Here is a 13045-nt window from a genome sequence, read left to right as displayed (position 1 = left end):
GATAGGTGATAATTGAATAAACGGTGGCCTGGTCATTCATCCTGTGAAAGGCTGGGTAGCATCGTGAACGTTGAAGCGCTAATATTCAGCAAACTTCATAACGGCAATGATCTATAACGACCTGATCCAATTATGGCTGGCGCATCTAATTTGATTGCTTATAGTTTATGCAAAGAAGACGATTCAAACAATTACTGATGTCATTCCGTTACCTACACAGGATTTCGTCATCCACACGGGCTAAATAAACGGAGACATTGCTTGAGAAAAAACAGTGCCAGAGAACAAATCTCAAGTCTTCATTTGAAAAATGCGGGAAATGCATAAAATCTCCCGCAAGGAGGCCGGTATAGCGGGGAAAATTAGCTGCTCATCAACCACGCCCGTATAAAGTAACGAAAAAACTTCCACAACATTTCTCTCGCCTTAAAATATTTACTCAGATTAACTTAAATGAAATTGGTAATGGTCACTGAATGAAATACGCAAACACTCTAATATTTAGGTGGAACAACTAAGTAAAGAAACACAGCGAAATATTTCGACAAGTATGAATATGTCGTCAAATTCTAACCAAGTACGGCAAGTCAAGATTTCATTTCCGAGAGTTTTCAGAACATGACCAAACGCCTTGTTAACGTTGAACTTCATTGCGTTTCAACGTTGAGGACTTGAGAAATTTTTCCTCATGATAAATTATGTATCCCAATTGTACCTAATTTCAGGCTGTCATGGATGCTGGGTGATAAATTGCACAAGTGTGCGACGCTGGGCTAGTTAGCACTGTCAAAATAAATTAGAACATCGCAAGAACGACCACACAGATGACAAGTAACACATGCCACAGCCGATATGGTGTGTATTTCTTCTACTCTGTGTCGTCGTTTAAATGATAGCGCTTGAGGAAGCATTCTGCATTCGAGACGAAAGTTTAAGGCTGATTTATCTAGAAATGTGTTTGATTGAAACATTTCAAGAGTCAGATTTGCTGCTGTGCATCAGCGATGCTGTCACGCGCAGCTTACCCTATAGACACGAGGAGGGTCCAGAAGTGGAGGTCGGACGTCACCCGCCACGTAGTCCATGGCTCGGTAACGGGCTCGTCGTAAGTGGGGTGCCAGAGGCATCGGACGCGGGGCAAGCCAAACTCGTAGGTCAGAAAGGTCTGTGAAAAAGGAGATTGGACAACGGCACAGAAGCGCAGTAAACATAGGCCACAGTTCGCTAGAGTGATCTGCCCTGATTTGTATACAAGTGATGGAATATTCAATCATTGTTATTCATAGAATGATAGAATGTGTCCTAACGATGGCGTCGACAAGTAGGTACTTTATTTAGAAATTGAATGAAACGTGAAGACAGAGGTAGTTTTGCTACAAACTGAGTGAAATGTTGCAGAGAGCATTCGTACCTGACACTTTTGTTGTACGACTGTACTTGTTTATTAGCCAAAGAAGATCAAAGGAATCAAAGAAAATAGATTTGCTAACTATTTCATAACTGTGCATACGATTACATGCACAAAATGACGAGATGGTACAAGACGAAGTAAGCTACTACGTATTTATAGATACCACGCCATATATTGACCAACATGCATAAGAAGATGCGCTGAAAAAGTGGTACTAGATTTTTGTCTACCAGTCTTTAAGTATTTGCAAACTAAATCTAAGTATCGCGACATTCTTCTTTGCTAAATTAGGCTTACAGCTTTCCTTCTTTTTTTAGTTTATTTATCTCGTCGCGATGTCGCGTCACTCACTAGGTCGCTTCGCATCTTTCATGGTAATTACCAGCTACTTGGCACATGAGTACTGTCGAATGGCTTACATTTACAACTGTGAGAGCACACTCTGTTCAATCTGACAATTAAAATTAGTTTTAGACCTGAAAAGAAGCATATGCGATCGGATCGTATTTATTTCAAAGTCCGATTTATTATTGACCCCATAAATGCACACCCACGCTCTACGACACAACCACGATGCAGCACGATGCAACCATGTTGCGAGCAGGCGGGGGCGACGCCGATAAACATGGCCGCCTAAGCACTGTTTTTATTCATCTTCCACTTTCAGACAATGCCCATCCATGACCGTCAAATCTTCACTGCATGAATCCTTCATGAGTTTATATCCTTTCTTGGACATAAAAAAGCAATAGCTGCCTTGCTCGGGGTGACATACTCAGTAGACTCATCGAAGAGTCCGCAATGGTCGTTGATCAAACAGTGTTCATTTGTGATGCAGTGATTCGGCCCGCGCGGTACTGCTTTTCTGCACAATTGGACTGTTCATTGGTGGTCTGCTCACCCGCCGCGGTGGCTCAGTCAGCTAAGGCTTTGCACTGCTGCGCACGAGAACGCGGGATCGAATCCGTGCCGCGGCGGCCGCATTTCGATGGAGGGTAAATTCAAACACGCCCGTGTGCTTGCGTTGTAGTGCACGTTAAAGAAGTCCAGGTGGTCAAAATTAATCAGGAGCCCTCCACTACGGCGTGCCTCATAATCACAACTGGTTTTGGCACGTAAAACACCAGAAAGAACAAAGAAGATGGTGGTTTGGTCCACGTGTTTAACCATAGTTACTGAAATGGCGGCACTAAACTTCTCCGAATTTTCATCTAATTTTTCTTTGTCTTCCGCAAGTGCCTCAGGATAGGTTATGCTCCGAAGTAGTAGTGGAGTCTTTCGACACTAACATGAAGCGTTGTGACAGCAACTGCTTCTTGGCTAATTCTTCAAGAGTGTGCTCGTGAAGTAATTGTGTGCACCTAGTGATTTGTAAGCTTTGATTACCTGCAGAGAAATGTTGCTTGTTGACATAACCAAAGAGCTGCTGATATCAACCTGCGTAGTTGGTGGCAGCAACTCGAAGTCCTTAGTTCCATCTCTTCCAATGTGCAGCAGATAAGCATGCACACCACTGCACATTTCTTTTGCTTCATATCGCGCTTTGCTAGGTTGTACGAGCTCATCAAGGTAGTTGGGGAAACTTCCATCTTTCTGACTTTCGTAGCATGCCAACGGTGTCTGTGAACGCACTGACGACAAGTTCGAGTACTGCTTCAAGGTATCCAGAAATGGCGACGACGGGCGAAGGAAGGTCAAAGTTCCTGCATGTGACCTCACTTAAATAACCATATATATACTTCGCCAACACATCACCATAACATTCCCTTTATTTTCACAGCATATGAAGAAAATAGCTCAATAATTTCACTGAAGACGTCGTGGAAGCCAACTATGAAAGTCGTAATAAGCACGAAAATAAACAAGAAAAAGGTCAAGTATTTGTTTGAAAAACGCATAATCAAGCCACCAACGCTGAAGTTTCTCCACATAACACTTAACGTAACCATCCGTTTTCAACAAAAGTGATCTCAATGTGACGTAGGGTTCTCTCGCGACACTGGGAAGCATAGTTGATAATCGCAATTTAATGTTTTCGAGGCCATGTAGTGAGAGAGAGAAAGAACCGTTTATTAATGAAACAGTGTTTCGACTGAGGCCCGGTACCATCTTGAGCTGGGAAGGTTCCTTGGTCCAGGAATCCTCTGGCTTCGACTGCACTCTTGGCGACGAGTTGTCGTTCGTCTTCCAGGTACTCGAGGATGAGCTCGGCCACATTTCGACTAGGTGGGCTTCGTTTGCTTGCGGTGCTCGGTTTGCGTCCGTTACTGGTTGCATTTCGCTGTCTTCATGCCATGGGCATTCCAGGAGCAAGTGTGCCTGGGCGTCGGGGATGTTCCAGAGTTGGCATAGGTAGCCGTTGAGCGTCGGGTAGACGCAGTGTGTTATAGTCCCGTGAGTGTACGTATTGCTTTGTAGGCGTCTGAGGATCACGCTTTCTTCTCTGCTTAGTTTTGGTTGTGGTGGAGGGTGCACCTAGCTCTCGAGTCTGTAGTGCTGTAATATCACCGAATATGGCTTCCGCCTCTTCTGCCGCGGGTCGGAGAGTGTGATGGGCGAGGGGAGCCCGGCTGACGTGCTCGCGGGCAGAGGCGTGGGCCGCTTCGTTCGTTCGCCTCTAGTCCTTCGTGTCCGGGTACCAACGTTACGCAGGTGTACGGGAGCGGAGTACAACAGTACGTGCAGTACATCGTACAGTATGACTTAACCTCAACCTACAGACGTGATAGCGCCGGATTGTAATTTTAATATACGAGGAAAAACCTGATAAGCAGCCAGGGATCTTTCAATGATATCGCTGTTCCACTCTTAAAGGTGAAGCTTAAGCGTCCTCCAAATTTTAAAGCATTGTTGGCGAAACGGAACATGCCATGGAGCTCGAAACGATGCGAAAACGGGTGCAATGGTCTCTTATTGCGCAGAAAGCGCCATACAGAAATAAATAAGAAAAAGCTATACTCGGCAAGAGCAAATTAGGCCGCCGAGACAGTTGTTTTTAGAGACACTGACGTGAACAATATTTATTCGGGTTCTGAATAGCTGAACGATTTCCAGTCGGTACAGTAACATTACAGAAAGTGTACTGCAATCTGGGCATTTTTTTATGCAGCACGTATTGAGAAACAGAAAGCTTTATCGGGAGTTTCTCATGCTGCTCTGCAGGTTTCTCATTGACACTTCTCATTTAACTGTAATATTTGAGTTGATTATTTAAGATTATTCTCGTTCAAGCAATAAAAAATATCAAGCACTTAAGAGTTACTGTTGCTTACCCAATAGACACGTTCAGGTCCCAGAAACGCGTGCTGGATTTCATCCACTATATGGGCGGCTGCTCAGCATTCTGCTCGTCGTAAGTGGGATGCAACAGGAACCGGACGCGGAGCAGGCCAAGCCCGATGATACAAGTTCTCGAACATGTACTTGAGCATGAGCGATGGCTGTGCAGTAGACAAGGCTGCGTAGAGGAAGGCAGAATACGGATTTCCTGTCTCAGTTGTCAGGGCGTACGCGTGTGCCCCTGGCCTATAAAGGCAAGTGTGACGCGGAGCAGTCAACGAGCACAAGACATGTAAAGCAAACTCGACGAAGCGGCCTAGTCTACATTTCGCAAGCAAGCTCACTTGCCCGCGCAAGAACTGCGTGTCAAAAGCTTTCTGCATTATTCACTCCACCGATTCAAATGTCTTCATACTGCTCTTCCTAGCGGCCGGCAATTAGAGGGCCTATTTTTACTGCTACTTCACATTTGTCGCTAGTAAAATGGTAAAATGAGAAATTCTGAGGTCACATAAGCCCTTCCTATAAGATGTGAACGCGAAATTTTTAATGTCAGTTGAACGCCGCTGCGCGCTCCTTCGACTTTTGCGCTGTGAGTAATGTACCATAGCGGTACGTGCTGCCCGAGCCAGCAAGCAGCAGCAGGCTGCGGTACCAACGCCGCTTGCCACAGACGCCTTGCGCGGCGAGAGACCGAGGGCGCTGCAGCGGCCACCGAGGCCGCCACGGGCGCAGCTAAGCCCAATGGCCAAAAGAGTAATTGATAAGGACCGTGCGCCGCCTTCCGAGAGAAAGACGGCAGCACCCACGCGCGCGCGTCACGCGACTACGCCGCCGACGACAGCCCTTCTCGCCCCGTGGTATGGAGTCGCCGTCTCTGCTCTGTCGAGGTGCGCTGGTAGCGGGGCGTCGCAACCAATGGGAATTTCGGTGCCATTTATCTGCTACAGACGCCAGCTTTCTCGCTCAATGAGCCATTTGATGCTTTCGAATTTAAAAGAAATTGGCAGACTCAGCGGCAGTTGACATCTACGCAATGAGAAACACTGCGCGAATAAATGCGCCACGATATCCTGATGAGCGCCGAACGGGTGGGGCCCGAACGACCGGAAACGTTTTTTGTCGTTTTCCTATTGCCTAGTGTTTTAAAATCAGCCGCGATGGCGCCCGAAAAGCAAAGGTAAGCTGTAATCAGGGGTGAAATTATGCAGCGATCATTTCCGGTGGTGCATTATCTTAAATATGTTTCGCGCCTATCGACATCGGACGTGTATAAGTGAACAAACGAACATATGTAGACAGCCTGATACAGGAAACTGGCTTGAAGTAGAATGCTCGCATTAAAATAACATCGATGGTGCGCAAGGGCATAAGCACAGTGCATAGCGCTGATTCTTTACGATTCCGGCGAGTGGTCACTGCGTGTTTTTTTTAAGCTTTGGTATGCAGAAACGGGCATAGCCGATATTCTAATTGACATTAAGATTAAAAAATAGAGCTGGGCAGACCATGTGATGCGTAGGGTGGAGAACCGGTGGACCATTAGACTTGCAGAATGTATAGTATCCAAGATGAGGGAAGCGCAGTCGAGGACGGCAGAAAACTAGATGGGGTGGTGTTGGGAAATTTGCAGGTGCAAGTTTGAATCAGGTAGCACAAGCCAGGAGTAATTGGAGATGGCAGGGAGAGGCCTTCGTCCTGCAGTGTACATAAATATAGGCTGATGATCATAAGTAACCCAGATTGTCCAAGTTAGTCCAGAGTCCCAAATTATGGGGTCAAAACAGCCCTGTGGTGGTTCGATTCAATTCAAATTTATTGATAAGTTAGTACAGAAACGGTTGTATACAGGGAGGGGTCCCAAAGTAATAACTGCAGGCGGGACCCCTCACGATGAATTGTAAACCGAGAAATAAAGCGCACCTAACAATATATCGGTGAAAAGTTAATAAGCAGATGAAAAAAAGTGGTCGCAGTTTCACCTGAAAGGCGAAGCATCAATTGCGATAGCAAATTTGTAGAGAGCTATACGGAGTAATGATAGTAGCTTTATCAGCTGTATAAACTTGGACATGCAGCAGCACCGGCAACACGCAGAACTAATGTCGACGCCGTCGGCGTTTTGCCCGCGTTCGCACAAAATGCGTGTGGCGTTGCTGACTTGCCGGAGCCTCTGATATAAATAGGCACTTGGTGCCGCAGCTAAAAGTCACCTCCCTACCCCCCCCCCCCCCCCCACCGCCTTTCGCGCGTCGGAAGAAGGCGCGTTTGCTCTACATTAATGGTGATTGTAAAGGAGGAAAGAGACGCCTACTTCTGCAGCCCTTAAGGAAGCACGGCGCAGAACGCGCGTTTGTTCTCCGCCGTGGGTTCACTCCCCGTGAAAGAGCGCGTCCCTCGCGCCCTTTCACTCGCACATACAGCGTTCGGCGGCGCGCGGCGACGATTTCATCTCCATTGACGTCATACGGAACCTCACGGCAACGGCGATGGCGACGACGACGGCGACGCCGACAGCAGAAATCTGCTTTGGAGTGTCCATATAATTGCTATCGCAGTAAAACTAAATAAGTACACTGAGGTCATGCATAATAATATAGTAAAAGCAAGTCACAAAAATAAAAACTGACAAAAAAAACTACACAATCTTCCCGTAGGGGAACCCTGAGTAGTATGCGAAGCAGCCATGGGGTCGACTCAAGTTCCCATTAGTTTTCAGATTGGCCTATCGCCGCTGCCGTTTCGTGGCAGCGGCTCGAGCCCTCTTCTCCGCGGCGCGGTCCATGGCGCTGACACTGGCGTTGACGCTGGAGCTGTCCGTGGCACTCATCGCGGCGTTGTGGGAGGAGAATGAGAGGACGAATTGAATGATGATGAGTGGGCGAAGCACCGGGGGATCATTCAAGCAAAACACCGGAAGCATTCTCCGGAAGCCGGAAGCTGGCTTCCGGAAGCGGAACCGGAAATGGAACCGGAAGTGGAACCAGAAGCGGAACCGGAAGTGGACGCCGCACGGCGGAGGGAGGGAGTGACATAGCCCCGAGCATACGATGCATCGCATCTAAAATAATTATACCATAGTAGAACATGTCATCACGATAAATTTGAAGTAGGCGCAGACATTCTAGGGAGTTTTTTTTTTCAAATAGGTAGTCCTTAATTGAGATTTAAAGTTGGAAAGGGAGTTATATCGCTTTAAGTCGGTAGGCAGGGAGTTCCATAGTGATAATAGCAGAAAAAAGAATAGTTGGTGTGTACCTTAGGCAAAAGAAGTTCGCCCTTAACAGCCGGTAAATTATTACGGTAAACTTGACAATTTGAATTGCAGTATTGAGCAAAATCAGTACTTAGGGCTCATTCAGGCCAGATAGATTCCGTAAGAAGCACAAATTTCAATATATCCGTCCCCAGATTTAAATGGCTAAATGCTCTCCCGTGTTCCACGTATTTTACCACGAAGCTTTCTGAAGGACTCAAGACTAAAGCTACGTGAAAACCACTGCATTTTGCTGCAGAATTTTGTTATGTCTCGAGACTAGCGTCAGGATTACAACTAAAGGCACTTCCCGGAGCGGTGTTCGGCAGAAATTTAGCAATTACAAAGGGTGCTTAGCCTAGTCAATTGGTAATTTATTAAGTGAGTTTGACGTATCTATGAAGTTAATCAGATGAACATAGGTGCAATCTTGAACAAAGACTAAATCCATAATCCAAAATTGGTAACATTACCTTTTACCTTAACTACTCTTTTGGTTTTATGAAAAGGCATCGCCTTAAAGAAGTGCAGACGTGAAATTCACAATTTCTTTCTCTAGGGTATTACACAGTATCTAGGGGACCATTACAATGGCCAGGATATGCACGGAGGTGTCACAGGTAATTTATTGTCACACGATTTCTATCACAAAGTTACAACTTGGAAGAGTTCCGCTAGCAGGAATATAAAACGTTTCAGTGACGTGAACCACGAGTACTCGGCATCGCGGCATTCATTTGAACCACCAAAGCTATGACGACAACGAGCTCATCCGTGGTAAGCTAGAATTCGAAAGTGTGCCCGCGTTCATCGACGCAGGTGCGAGGTGGGAGACCACCGGGCTTATGTTCGATAGAGCCGCACTTGAGTCTCCCGGCCGTGTTTCGGCAAACGCAGGTGCTGCAGTCACTGTAAAACTGGGTCACCATCAGCGTCTTCAAGGTCACACTATTACGCTGTCAAGAATGACGTTTTCATGATGACTATCGCGACGAGTTCGGAAAAAGGAGCCGCGCTTCATTTCTCGGAATTTAAAATTTTAAAAAATTACTATTTAGCTGTCTGCTGTCAGTCATACTTTGTGAAGATGTTGCTCGTATGCATGAGAAGCTTACGCTATGTTTCATTTAGCCCCTAAAATTGGTGTCTACACTGCTTTAAAATGTTTCGGGTACAAGCTTTAGTTAACTATGGCGAATAATTCAGCACATAAGGGAGAAATATACTGAGATCATATACTTCAGCCGCTGTCTATCAGATGGAAACATTTTCATGAAAATCGCTTCAGTGCTGCCTGCTTTGATGTTTTCTGCACTGGAGGTGAAGAGGGCCATCCTACGTTAGGGAACATATGTATTATTAATTAAGTACTCGTAGTGGCTTTTTAAATTTGGCATAAACTCCTGCTGAACGTTCACTAACAGATGACCATTTTCGGTGTTGTATTGGGCATACTTTCAGCATATAGTAGACAAACCGCTGGAGGTAACTGACATAACCACTAGTAAGTGTTGGATGTAGGGGGGATGGAGACGGGAACATAGTGTCAACTCTCTCGTACTCTAAGCGGTTGCTTCCAGGTATAAAGACGCCCTACTTCGCGTACGGCTTCCACAACACGATACATAGCCGCCATCTTGATGTTCTAATAATTTTTTTCTCTCATAAGAACGAATAATAAACTAAAAGCATTGTCTTGTGCATTGCGTTGCGCATTTCTTGTCGACTAATATCTGGCCGTTCTAGAAGGTAGGCTTTTGGAAACGCATAGAACACAGTAGACCAATGGAAATACTAATGCCTTTAGATCCCCAGCAGTATGCCAAGTTTACAAAGCCAAATACACAGATGTCCCAGATGGCAGGATGATCGGGGACATCTGTGTATGTGTATTTGTGTATATGAGAGATCTGTGGACATCTGTCTGAGACAGCCTGAAGAACCTACCCAAACGGCGGGATGATATATCACACCAGTGTCACCGACGCCAGCTGCTTGTGCAAGGAAAACAGAAAAGGAAATATTTGCGAGGCGCTTAAGCTTCACCTTTAAGAGTAGAACGCGATAGAATTAAAGGGTTCCTGACTGCTTCTCACACTTGCCGGCAACTGCAGCTAATGCAACTGTAATCATTGCAGGTAAACGCTTGCGGTGAACGCTATGCACGAATACGAGCTTTCTGGCTTTTTTTTTTATTCCCCCGCAGGGCCAGCGCCGCCACTTCCGCTGATGTTAAAACGCGGCGCGCCGCGCTATTATTGGTAGAAGACACGCAACGCACTTCACTATTGATTGGCAGAAACGCAGCCCGCGCCCCGCTGTCATTGGTAGACAGGTTTTGCTCACGGTCAACTCACGCTCAACGCCGCCGACGCCGTGCTCACTGCGCAACGGGGCCCTTAAAGTTATCGCTTAAAAAAACTATGATACGATCTTCGAAACACCAATACATGATCGTCAGTGTTACACGCCTGCACTGCAAAGCACAAGCTTGACAGTGCCCCTGCTGTTGCGTTAAATCGCAATCATTGTCTTCTGTTAAGCGTTCCGAAGCCTCTTAGCAACTTTAATCCACGTCATAGAAATTTTGGTTGCGCCTCAAAGCTGGCTGTGCGCTGCGTGAATAGTGGAAATGTTCATCAAAAAGGTGACGACAGATATTGTACACGCAGCTGAAATTCATGCATGTAAAGGTTGACCATTAAATCGCATCAAGAGTTTTGTGAACAACGAACCTGTGCTGTCGAAGAATGCGTGCAGCGTTCTTTGGAAGCTGGTTATCTGTGGCACTGTATTGTATACGTCGTATAGGAGACGATCCGCTTACCACGGTGCCTTACCTGCACGCGGTAGCCGACGAGCACTTCGAGCGCCACATCCTCAAGGTCCAGTTCGGAACCACGTGCAATGTCGGCGACCACCCGTTGTCGCGGCAGCGTCTGCAAACAAAGGCGGATCGTCTCAAACGGCAGCGTCTGTGTCTTTGACCACAAGTGCAGCGTCTGAACGACATCGTCTAAAGACGCTAGCTGTCGGGAGGGGAGAATACGAGAACGCTCTCCTTACCACCGTGCCACCATTCGGTGCTGCACGGTACCACCGGTATCACCGCCCAGTTGTACGGCGATAATGTAACAACGTGCGGTCTTGGCCGCTTTTTTAGAATACTATCTTGGGGATTCAACCCACGACAACGATCAGAAAGTCACAAGAAATCGAGGTTAGTTCCCAAAGGATGCTTGACGCTTCAAACGGGTTACACGTCACACACAGCAATGCAAGCGCTTAGCTGCGAGGGACAATGCTAGGCCTACGGTCTTTTGCGGGTAGACGCTGTCCACAGCCAGAAAAACAAGCGCGGGTTGGGCGCGACATTAGGGAGGGAGATTAGGCATCCTGCAGGCTAACATAATTAAACGAACCTAAAGCTAAGCAAGTGCCTAATAAGCCTGTACTTACGCAGCCTTGTCAGAGCTTGGAAATAAGTCGAACCGTTCACGATCGGTCTGGCGTCGTCGTTTTCTTCTAGCACAGCGGCTGCGTGCTGACTCCACGTGCGAACGTGCTCGCATAGATGATGATGATCATTGGGATGCGAACATCAAAGAAACTAGGGTATTTTTTTTTTACCTACACTGCCTACACGAATGTAGGTAGTGTAGGAATTAAGTCACCAATTTTTACCTGATGCAGAAAACGTGTAGCTCCGCCCACCTACACGAAGCCAGTTTTATAACAGTACTATATCATGAAAACTACATATTCTGCACCGCATTTTCGATTAGTGTAGGTAGCAGACGACGAACTAAACACGCTGGCGTTGCAAACACGTGGCGCTATTTTGTCTGTGTCTATCGGCGCTGATATGGCGGCGACAATAAATGTACGCTGCAGGGCCGGGCAGCAAAGTACTGGTACAGTGCCTAGGCACTTGTAGTACTGGCGTTACCGTGTGTCACCGACGGACACAGAGGAAGGCAAGCTAATCCTCTAAGAAGACTAAATTATCTTACTCACGGATGGTGAAGGTTCTTTCAGACTCAGTGCTGTATTATAGGCATAGAAAAGTTATCGTCGCGCGCTGCGTATTCGCCATGTATTTAGCTGCCGTCTGTCCAGATTTGTTGCTAGAAAGAAACTCGTACTTTGGCTATTAGTTTGAGACAAGGGCATATACGCAGCCAGTAAGTGTGAGGTGAAGCAAAGTGTGAAGTCAGGTGATTTTCGTGTTCTTGTGTAGAAGATGACGCGTAGTCTCCTCTGATTCGCGACAGCTCGGTGAGACAAGTGCAGCAAACGACGTCATAGCTGCTGGCCAACACTACACTCGTCTGCACGAGCCTGCACGAAGTGCAGTTTAAAAAAAGTCTGAATATTGTAAATGCATAACTCTACTGATACAACAACGGCAAGACACTACAAATAAATTGGTCGGCATAGGCAAAACGCATTTCATGGAAGAACGCTTCTTCCTTGCTCCTTGAAGGGCCCTTGCAACAGTATTTTTTCAAAACTGTCAGCGCACTGGTGTGACTGCGATGTCTTGAATTTCCCCTGAATTATTAGAAAAAATAAACTAATAACGTCAAGTAGATAACGGAGATAAGAAAACAGTAATGAGTGTTTTAACCCTTCATTCTCAACGAGACATTTCCGCTGGGATGAATGAGTGTCGGTAGCAATCAAGAAGGGAAAGTAGGTTATATAATAGAAACGCCCTGTCTGCTACTTAATATTTTTCTTCTTCCAGCGTTGCACCTATGATATCCTAGAAGTTGGCGCGTTTCTTTTTAGCTATTCCAAATTTCTGAATACTGGTTCTTTTTAGAATCGTATAATTTTCTTACCTCACCCGATTCTTGGCCAATCCCCCATAGTGGGTATGAGCCGCTCTTGGAGGCAAACAAACAAACAAGTTGGCGCGTAACCAAGCGTGCCCTTTCTGGGTCACTTGCTTTTTCCGTTCGTGTCTATAGCGGTGGATATGTCTTATAGGTAAAGTAGCGTCCAATTTGCAGACAATGGTGAATGCACCGACGCTTTATGCGGTCATCCAGAGACGACAAATGGTTCTGAAATATGCGTGGCTCTGCTATCAC

General features: G+C 46.4%; 1 long non-coding RNA gene across 1 annotated transcript; it reads right to left on the bottom strand.

Annotated features, from left to right (window-relative positions):
• Positions 1–1028: 1028 nt before the first annotated feature.
• Positions 1029–11519, bottom strand: LOC125945911 (uncharacterized). The gene is made up of 4 exons (XR_007467206.1): positions 11406–11519; positions 10787–10885; positions 4684–4868; positions 1029–1165 (listed from the first exon to the last, which is right to left on the bottom strand). It is a non-coding gene; the product is annotated as an uncharacterized LOC125945911 (long non-coding RNA).
• Between the last annotated feature and the right edge of the window lie 1526 nt (positions 11520–13045).

The sequence above is a fragment of the Dermacentor silvarum genome, chromosome 5 (assembly GCF_013339745.2).
Source record: "Dermacentor silvarum isolate Dsil-2018 chromosome 5, BIME_Dsil_1.4, whole genome shotgun sequence".
In the NCBI taxonomy this organism is placed as follows: Eukaryota; Metazoa; Arthropoda; class Arachnida; order Ixodida; family Ixodidae; genus Dermacentor; species Dermacentor silvarum.
This window is presented reverse-complemented; position numbering and strand designations above follow the sequence as displayed.